Source organism: Thunnus albacares, chromosome 12 (assembly GCF_914725855.1).
Source record: "Thunnus albacares chromosome 12, fThuAlb1.1, whole genome shotgun sequence".
NCBI lineage: Eukaryota > Metazoa > Chordata > Actinopteri > Scombriformes > Scombridae > Thunnus > Thunnus albacares.
In genome coordinates this window covers 15,759,252-15,769,567 of record NC_058117.1, presented here as the reverse complement: position 1 = coordinate 15,769,567, position 10,316 = coordinate 15,759,252, and positions in this window count along the sequence as shown.

The window sequence follows — 10,316 nt, the reverse complement described above, 5'->3', positions numbered from 1 at the left end:
TGTTTTGAGTTCTTCTGCCCCTCATATGGACACATGCCACAACAGTATGTTTTTGCCTGCTCTTGCAACCATGAAAATAATGCTGGCTAATGAGGGCACCTGTGACCATTTACTAGTATTGTATAGCACATTTTCTGCGATAAAGTGATAAAGTGGATTTTTTTATTTTAAAGGAATAGTTCAGCATTTTGGGAAATATGTTTATTTACTCTCTTGCCGAGACTTAGATAAAAAAAATTTTATACCATTCGTGTATGTGCGCTAAGTACGGAGCTGGAGCCAGGAGGTGTTTAGCCTAGCTTAGCATGAAGACTGGAAGCCGGGGGGAACAGTTAGCCTGGCTCTCTCGATTTTTCAAAAATATGTCTTCCAGCACCTGTAAAACTCATGAATTAATTTTATCACACTTGTTTAATCTGACCATCAAATTGTCTTTTTAAGGGGACCTTAAGGGGACTGTAAATATTTCTTGACAAACATTTTTTAACAGAACATTTTATCTTAATTGTCTAAATCAAATTACTTTTTAATGTTGACAGGTGATGTTTCAGATATTAAAACTACAGTCTGTGCAGCATGCATCTGCAGCTTTCAGGCTTATCAAGTCTACTAGAGTTATTTTCTATTTTTATCTCATCCCTTGTCACCTTCTCTAGATTTCTGCGCCATGAGATCCATTTCATTTCAAATTCAAAATTTGTGTGCAAACTTGAAGTTTCACTAGTCCTCCCTTCACCTTTTTAAATCTGTGTTTTTACAGTAGCTTAATGACATACACCTAAGTGAAAAACCACAACCTCCAGTGTCTTCATAGTTCAGATTTCTTAGTAAGCAGTAAATGAGTGTGATCCAAGGGAGATGACTTTGTTCTTCATGAGTCAGCTGTGTCGATGCCATGGATCAGGGAGAGTCAAGGAAACAGCTGCTTCCTTATGTCGCCTTTTATTTCCACTGTCAACCAGTAACCGACTGTCTTTTAGTGCCTACTTTCCTAGCTGTAAAGTGCTATACACATAATTTGGCCTCATAGTCTCTGCCAACATATAGTGTATGCTTATCTATGTGCATCATAATACATACATAATACATGCTATGATCATACTATGCGTCATATATGTTTTATTTAGAGCTCAAATCTCCCAAAAAGAGAAACCTCTGAATGACCAAGTATTAAAACAAAACTCTTTAGGTTATCTGTCTGGACTTTGACTTGTTTTCTTTCACCATCTCAGTTACACATCCTAATGTCTGGTTTCCAGTTTCATGCTATTCTTTCTTTCCTTCTTTCTCTCAGTTGTATGCCAAAAGGTGAATACATGTAATCAGATCTGGAAGAGAGGAGGAGTTGAGTTCTGTGCTGTTTCAGGTGTGTAACAGCCCACTGGTAACGCCTAGTCAAGATAAATGTGAACAGAAAGAGAATAATAACCGGTCTGGCCTTGTTGTTCAGAGATGAACTTATCAACTCTCCTACAGGGTTACTGAGGTCATTTCTTCTTTTAGTTACATATTGTTTATGCTTTACAGTGCTACTGGTGAGAACAAGATTACTGCTACTGTAATAGTAAAACTATCATCCATTATTTACTGAAATGCAAAAGGCAAACAGTCATGTCATTATTGTTTAATGCTTTAGTGCAATAACAAGATTTAAAGTCTGTACTTAGGAAATGTTTGTATTAATGTATGTTTTACTTTATTTCTTTTATATTCCTTCTTTTTATACTCCTTAGTCTCTGTAAAGCACTTTGTGCCTCTTGCTTGAAAAGTGTCAGTAGAATTCATCCTCTGTTGAACCATGAATATCTGTAACAAATTTCATGGCAATCCATCAAACACTTGTGGAGACATTTTAGTGAAAATGTAGAAACATAAATAACAAGTTAATCAGTTCACTCTTTAGTTGAATATCTTTGTTGGTTTCTCAGGATTTCTACCACATAAGAACACAGAAAGTGAAACAAAATGAATACAGAATTACAAAAAATAAAAAAGACAAAAACTAAGAGTTAAAAAATTGTAATAACATTAAATAAAACATATCAGTCATTAGTTTATCATACTGCCATTCACTCATTTTCCTATTCCTTCTTATTCAAGGTGAAAACAGGGGTGAGGTCAGCATCTTGGATAGGTCACCTGTCCATCACAGGTTTTTTACATAACAGATGTACTCATTTAAAAGAACATCACAAGATTAAATGATGTTAGCAGCAGACAGCGACAGCAGTCACAAGGTTACAGTGTATTGTACAAAGGAGAGTTTACAGCACACATAGCACAGCTACAGCTGGGATTATATTTTATTACACATGCCATCACCAGCTATAATCCACTTTAACAGGACCTCGTTTGCTGACATGCAGATAGGACACACAATGTAATGAGAGAATTTTTCACCAGAAGTCATTGCTAAAATTAGCATTGTTAACTTGTGAAACCTTGGCCTCTGTGTCAGTTATGATAATGCCAAAATTACAGTAATGTGGGTTTTAAAGCTGACTCACCATCTATGCAAATTGAGGAACTATCACTCACATCTCAAACGAGGAGTTTAACAGTTAAATGACGCCTGCAAAGCTTCTGTTTTTTCTTCTGACCTCCTGCTCTTATTTCATTTGATCAGAAGTGCTTTGGTGGAGTTGTTTGCAATTGTTTCTTTATGTTTCCTTTTAATGTAAAGGTTAAATGTAAATGTTTAGAGGAACTTTTTAATGTTGATTTACTGTTCAGTTGTTGCCTGTCTGCTTTGCAGAATGCATCTATTAAATAATATTTTTAATCAATGAATTAATGACTGATGTTACTAAAAAATATGGAAATGTTTCTGCATCTTGTTAGCCAGATTTTACACAGTGCTTTGCATAATCTCGAGGAAATGTGTAACATTTTAATACAGTTCACAGCAAATACTGTCCACAGACTCAACACATTTTAATAATGTAAAAAATACCTATTTATGGGAGCATGTGGTAATCTATTTTCATAAAGTCCCTGGAGATTAAAGTTGGAGAAAGGAACCAACTCTGTGCAGCACTCCACTTCATACATCTCAGTGGTTATGTAACTGCCTTTGAAATCAACATTTATCTTCAGTGTTTTGGAGCTGAAATGTGGATTGCGTGTTCAAGGTTAAATTTGGACCAACTATTGTTGACATTACTCTCTTGTTTCCATTAATTAGAAATATGTATACTAGTCCATACACACCATTACACTGTCAGTGTCAAACTTTAGTAATCATTCAACTGTCCAAAAAAACAGAACATTGTTTACAAAAGATATTTTGGAAGGAGACGGGCGCCATGTGATCATAGTCAGGCACTTAAATCATAGCTCTGGATATTTACTTTTATAAACCTGCCAACAAAAGATATAAACAAGAACAGTTACCTGGAAAAAGACTGTTATTAAATTACATTTGAGAGAACATATTGCCTCATCTGTTTGCTTTAAACTGAACGTCCACTGGCTGATGGGTCAGGATCTGTTGGGGGAAGTAGATGCACAAACCCTAGTTTGGGTTGTGGGGGTGTCGCAACGTGACCATGTGTTGGATCCAGAGGAACAATCAAACCAGGGTGAGGGAGGGGGCTGTGGGGACAATACCGAGGCTGTCCCCTGTAGGCCCCATGCCACATAAAGACCTGATTATTCCCCCCCCCCTGTTGGCTGGCCTTGCAGAGTGGACAGACAGTGGTCTCAGTATTTCCCTTCCTCTGTTGAGCAGTGGGGACTCTCCTCCAGTCTCAGCCAGGGCACAGCAATTTAAGGGGAGCTGTTGTTTTGGAGAGCCACTGTGGGAAAGTCATTAAAGTGTAAAGCATCTCTCTTTTATTTCTTTCTAAAGGACTCCTGGAAGAGGCATCCACTAAGGCGGTGGATGGTAATGAGTGCTGACACAGACTGGCCACCCCTGCAGTGCCGTGTGTGCCGATAGCCGCTGCCATGGCAAACCGGTACTCTGTGTCAAAACCGGCCTGTCGGATACACAGCAAGAGGGGCTTCCTCTCTTCCACAGGTGGCCAGTGTCCACCAGCAAACCCCTAAATCAGGTGTTTTCTTCCAGCAGGAAAAGGACTTTCACTCACTTTTGTGGCCATTGGTTGTGTGGTGTGTGGTGGTGCTCCAAAGATCAGTCATTATTTGTTTAAAGGAGACTTAGTGAATACCTGATACACAACACATGGTTCTTAGAGATGTTGGGATGAGGCCTTTATTTTAATCAAGGGTCATTCCTCAAACGTCTCCTGTTACTCATCAAATCATTGTTATTCCATGCAATATATATTTAAGTGGTGTACTGGACAGTGCACAGGTAAGTACAAAACTACCAATCATCCTTTCTCCAGTGAAATGACCCCACGGCAGGCTGTTATCATAGCATTACAAATCCACAAACGCAGACTCAACAGCATACTGGGACAAAGGTACAATAAGTAGCTATTTGAACTGCATTGTAATGACGTAACATTGCCTTTACTGCAAAAACACATCATGGGAGTTCCCTTTATGCTAATAAAACTGCTGCACATAAAACAATCAGAGTCACTTTCCAGTCCATTAATTATCAGTAGTAGTAACTATAGTATTCCTGTGGTGCAGGCAGACAATAGCAAACACAGCTGACATCAGTCTAATGTTGAATTTCAGAGTATGACAACCTCACTCCGATGTGGAGCACAGAAACCGGTCTGAAGCAGTCTGCTGTGGGGAAGTGTTTTTCATTCATTGTCCCTGCGTTTCTTTGAAAAACGGAGGCCTCTGCTGGAATCAAGTGGTACAACATGTTGTTTACCAACCCTTACGCACCCCAGGACATCCCATTACAGTATTCAGCTGGCTCGTTTTGTTCTGTAACCATAGCATGCAGCTGTCTCATCGAACATAATCCATAAAGAAACACTCACTTGTACACAGCATCCCGTCATGACACCAGGGGTGTAACATTCACAGGTGCACCAGAAATCATGTGCAAGCCCCTCAGGAAGGTTTACTACACAGGTCCACAGACTCCAAGATATTATTTTGCAACTGACAAGTTGAATATTTGACCAGTAGTCGGCTTTAAATATTGGCACACGGGCGGTTCTATTTTCAGTCTATTGATTTGCTTGGATAAACAGTAGGCCACATGCAAAAGGATAACATTCGGAGAACAGGTCAAAGACTCCCAGTGGAGGTGAAGAGAAACAGACATAACTGTCCACACACTGTCACAGTGTGCATGGCAGCTGAGCATTACTGAATAATAATAATAATAATAATAATAATAATAATAATAATGATACACTTTATTTATATAGCCCTTCCGAAGCAAAGTTACAAGGTGCTTTACAAGACAAAATAAAAATGGTAGACAAATAATGGTAAAAACAATTTAAAAACAGTTTAAAAGTTATTAAACATTGGGAAGGAAATATAGAAGCAAAGGCATATGAAGCATATGAGGAAGAGTGTTTTTAAGAAGGATTTAAAAGAGGATAAGGAGCTCGTCAGTCTGATCTCCTCAGGGAGGTTGTTCTGAATGGGGGCCCTAACGGAAAAGGTCCGATCACCCCAGGTCCTCAGCCAAGAGGACGTTGAAGAGATGTTGAATAGCTAGCAGAGCTTTGGTGAGGACCTCAGGTTGCGACCGGGCACGTATGGTGTCAGAAGATCTGAGATGTACTTGGGTGCAAGTCCAGAGTGGGCCTTAAAAGTTATCAATAATATCTTAAAATCTACTCTGAAATTTACCAGGAACCAATGAAGAAAAGCTAAAATATCAGTAATGTGCTCTCTTTTTTTGGTTTTGATGAGGAGTCTGGTTGCTGCATTTTGGACAAGCTGTAATAGACTCTTTTTTTCTCAGTCATGTGTAGAGAGAGTTACAATAGTTCGTCTCTAGATTTCTACTGGATAGAACTGAACTAATCTTGGAGAGTCTCTTGAGCTGCAAATAAACAAGACTGGACAACAAGCTTGTTCAAGCTGAGGTGGTTATCAAAGATGACACCAAGATTTTTGCAGTTTTGTCTTATATTTTGAGACAGAGTGCCCAGAAGATTTGAAGTATAAGCATTAACTGTGTCAGGGCCAACAATAATTACCTCAGTCTTATCAATATTTAGCTGCAGGAAGTTCTGGGCCATCCAGCATTTGAGGTCATGGGTACAATCGTTGAGTGTATTCATTTGATAACAATAATCGGGGTTAAAAGAGATATAGAACTGAGTATCATCTGCATAGGAATGGAAGCTCACATTATGCCTGCAGATGACTTGCCCCAGGGGTAACGTGAGAGAACAAGAGTGGTCCAAGGACAGACCCCTGAGATACCCCGCAGGTCATCATCACTTGCCAATGGCTATACTAAAAGATCTATCTTGTAAGCAAGAATAAAACGACTATAAACTGAACCAGAGATGCCAAGCCAGTGTTTGAGACGTTCCAATGAAACAGAATGATAAACAGTGTTGAATGTAGATCTAACCGAACTAACTACTAACTACTGAAGCAATATTGATCAACTTTGTTAATGGCTAGATATAGGAAAGAGTGATTGATCTCCTCGGCTCTCTGCATTAAAGCTATTCACATGACCATCAAGCCAAGTCCTGGTGGTCACACTGTTATTTGCACTGTTTTCTTGTGCTTTTATATTTCCCCGGAACTGCACTGGGATCCCTCGCTCTCTCTCTGTACACTACTGTGTATGTTTCCTTCTCTCAGGGCCCACATATAGGCTTGTGAAAAGCGGGGTTATGTAACAGCCCAGCCACTTGAATAAACTGCCATTTACTTAGGGTGAATGGAGGAGTTAAGAATGGCGAGGGACTCATTGTCAGTGGTCATTGGTATGCAGAGCACTGCGGCATTACTATTAGGACTCTCATTGGTTTTGATCAAAATCTGATGTATCTTAACACCCCCCCTCACACCCTGATCTGTGAGGGGCTTTCTTCTCCGTGTCACCCTAAGACTGCTTCTGTCACAGGTCACAGAGACCAACAGAAACAGCCCGGCAGTCACGAGGTCCGCCCATGCATGGCACCTTGAGAGCCAATTCACCCCTATCAACACCAGCTTTGTCTGATATGTTTCCTGATCAAATCATGTGTTCAAAGGTACTCGGGGACCAATCTTAAGTAAACACTTCACTTTCAGGGTTGCAGGGCAGGGCCTGAATCATGTTGTTGTGCTCAACTAATGATAGTCACCTGGCAATAAAGCAATTAAACTGAGCTGGACATTTAATACAATGAAATTATTAGAATTTTATCCTGCACTAAATAAGTCAATGCTTTTTGTGACAAAGCAATCTGTAACCTCTTTGTTGACCTGGAGAAACTGTGTGAGAGAAAAGAAATGAAGAATTTGACACCTATTGTCATCTGAACCAACGGTGCACGCAGATAAAAGATGGCCTGGTTCATTTCAGTCTAAACACAAAGATTCACCCGTTTTCAATAAATCCTTCATCTCTCTCCCTCCCAGTCCGTCTTTGGAAGCGGAGTGAACTGGGTTAGGGTTATATAACCAGTGTCTGCTCTCATAGATCCTCAGCAGCTCGTCTTCCCCTAATCTTTTCAGCTTGATTACACTCGCCATCCCCCTCCTCTGCCGAGTCATTCAACTGAGAGTGTTCTCACACACAAGTACATCCAAACAGGACCACATGAACAGCGTCAGGATCCGCCACGCTCCGGTTTAGAGCGGATGGGATGCTTGTGATTGCAGGTGTGAGTGTGTGTGTGGCTTTGTCAGTGTCTCGTCATGACAAACAAGAAGACATGCGAGGGCTGCATCTGAGGTTAGCTGTGCAATGCATGTTCGCCAATCTTACGCCTCTATTTTCCAGACCTTTCCGGTTGTTTGCACTGTATCTTAGCATCACGAACAATCAGTCTCAGTTGTTATTGATGCTTGATAGCTGTGTGAACAAGAGTAACGTACAATCTGCCTGAAGATGTCAACAAACAGAGGCTGTACATTGATAATATTTGACGTACCAGCAGCCTTGTCAGTGGTTTTGTAACACACAGTGGCGCTAAAAGAAGACTGCTGATACTAGAAGTATTCCTGCAATTCATCAATGTGGATGCAACATACTAATAGAGGATTATGAAAGAGACAAACAGTGGTAGTGTCAACATTTACTACCACTTGGTTACAGCATGTCTGTGCCCCTGCAGATCAAATTTGACACATTTTGACATCCCTACATGACATTCTTTAAGCCGGAAATCTTATGACTTTTCCTAAAGTGGACCAGAATACACAAAAAGGGAAATGTTTCAAAATTATTTATTTTTGCGCAGCTGGTATAAATATTTGTACATAGAGGGGGTCAAACGGGGGGTAAACTTTGATCCGTATTTATTTTAAGGGATTTTAAAGTCACAAGAGGGGGTCAAATCAAGGTAAAGGCTGGTTATGTGGAATCTTTAAACAGTGAAACAATAGATCACCATGTCTGTGTATTTTTATCATTGGGACAGTGGGGACAGAGCTCAAGGGGGACTTTGACACTGTCACGAGAACTGCCTGTGTTTTCCTGCCAGTGTGTCCCTTGCTACACTTCCCAGGGTTCCCACCCAGATGGGCATCTGCATCTGTAAACAAGCCTATACAAAGTCATAAATCAAACCCATCAATTCCTATGCAACCAACATAGTGGTTGCCCAACATTGTCCTCCATACGATAGTGGAGGGCAGCTTTCATATGACTATAAAAAGTACCTATTTCACTGATTTGGTGGAGTGGAAGCAGTGATTTGGTGGATCTGTTAATCCAAGATAGAAAAAGGAGACAGTGAGTTGAAGAGAAACTATTAGAAGAGGAGGAAAACAGAAAGAAAATGGAGGAAAGGTCCTAGTGCCTTCTCTCATGCCAAGCCGAAGCCACCTTCACCACATGCCAGCAACAGCAGCCGCAGCAGCACAGAAGTCCAGGTCTTGCCCTGATTGGTCTGCAGGCCCACAGTCAATTGCCACAAGGGGACAAAAGAGGGGGAGATGCAACTTCTGCACAACAAAAACAACTGTGAAAATAATGTTTTTGCAGTTTTGCTTGTTTGAAATTCGCAAACCGGTTTGTTGTCTTGTTTTCTGACTAATACACCAATGCAGAGTTGATTGTGTACAATTGACTGAAAAGGAGGGCATGTGGTTTACAAGCAGTGTTGATTGATGGTTACAATGAAACCTACTATTCAAAAATGCTGTTGCACTTTGTTGTCACTTTCAATAAAATTCATAGAAATAATTATGGTTGTTTTGTTCTCCTAACATGAGATCATAGTGTGATTGTGAATATTTTTTTGCTATAAACAAATAGTGTCAAACCAAAAGAAAACACTCTGTCTGCTCTTTGAAACATTAATGAAGGATAAATCACCCATTTATTAATGACTGATAAGATATCTATGGATGCAAAATACATCTGTGGTCCAAAATTTGGTATAGGCACTAATTATAAAGGGATACTTGAGCCAGGTTAAAATATATACAGGATATGTTATTCTCTACAATTTCTAGGCAGAAATCAACATATTAAACACAGGCATATATTACACCATATAAGCCAGCATTTTGAAGTCACAGGGTGCATTTGATAGCTGCTGTAATAAAAAACAAATTCAGGCCAAAGGTTAGACAGTATGTCTGCTCAAAGCGTTTATCATTACCCATCCTTTGGCAAGAAACAGTCACGCCAAATGAGCTATCCAATAACTTAATAACTTGATTTTAGTAATAAAGACGAAGTCGGCATTCATGTTTTGTGGAATTTTAAACAGCCATTTGGCTATTATCAAAAGGGAGGGAAGGGAGGGAACTTGGACTCTTGATAGTCTTCGGGTGTATGGAGGGCAGTGTACGTTCTCACTTAAAGCGATTATAAAAATGTGTTTTAAAGGCGAGGTGAGGACACAGGAAGGTTCAAAGGGCAGAGGGTGATTTCCATTTGGTCCCTTGTGTCAAGTAAGCTAAACTGCAGCGGTAAACCATGACTCCTCTCCCTGACCTTTGCTCACCAGGAGCATAAACATGTAACTATTCTCCTCAAGCCGCAATTTACCCACAAACCTGTTGACCTCCTAAAGGCAGTAAATCTTTTGTGTCTTGAACCTCCAGCTGGCTAAACATTTCATATGTTTTATGAGCCTCTTCAGTCAAGGCCAACAGGCAGAAGATGCAGGAAGCATGCATGTTCGACACCGATGGCCCATGGGAGATGTTTTGTGTAATGCAACATAAACCTGGAAGCAGTTGAAAGATAGGGAGGGAGAGGGAATAGTGGATCAGTAATTTTCATGTTATCCCAAAATATT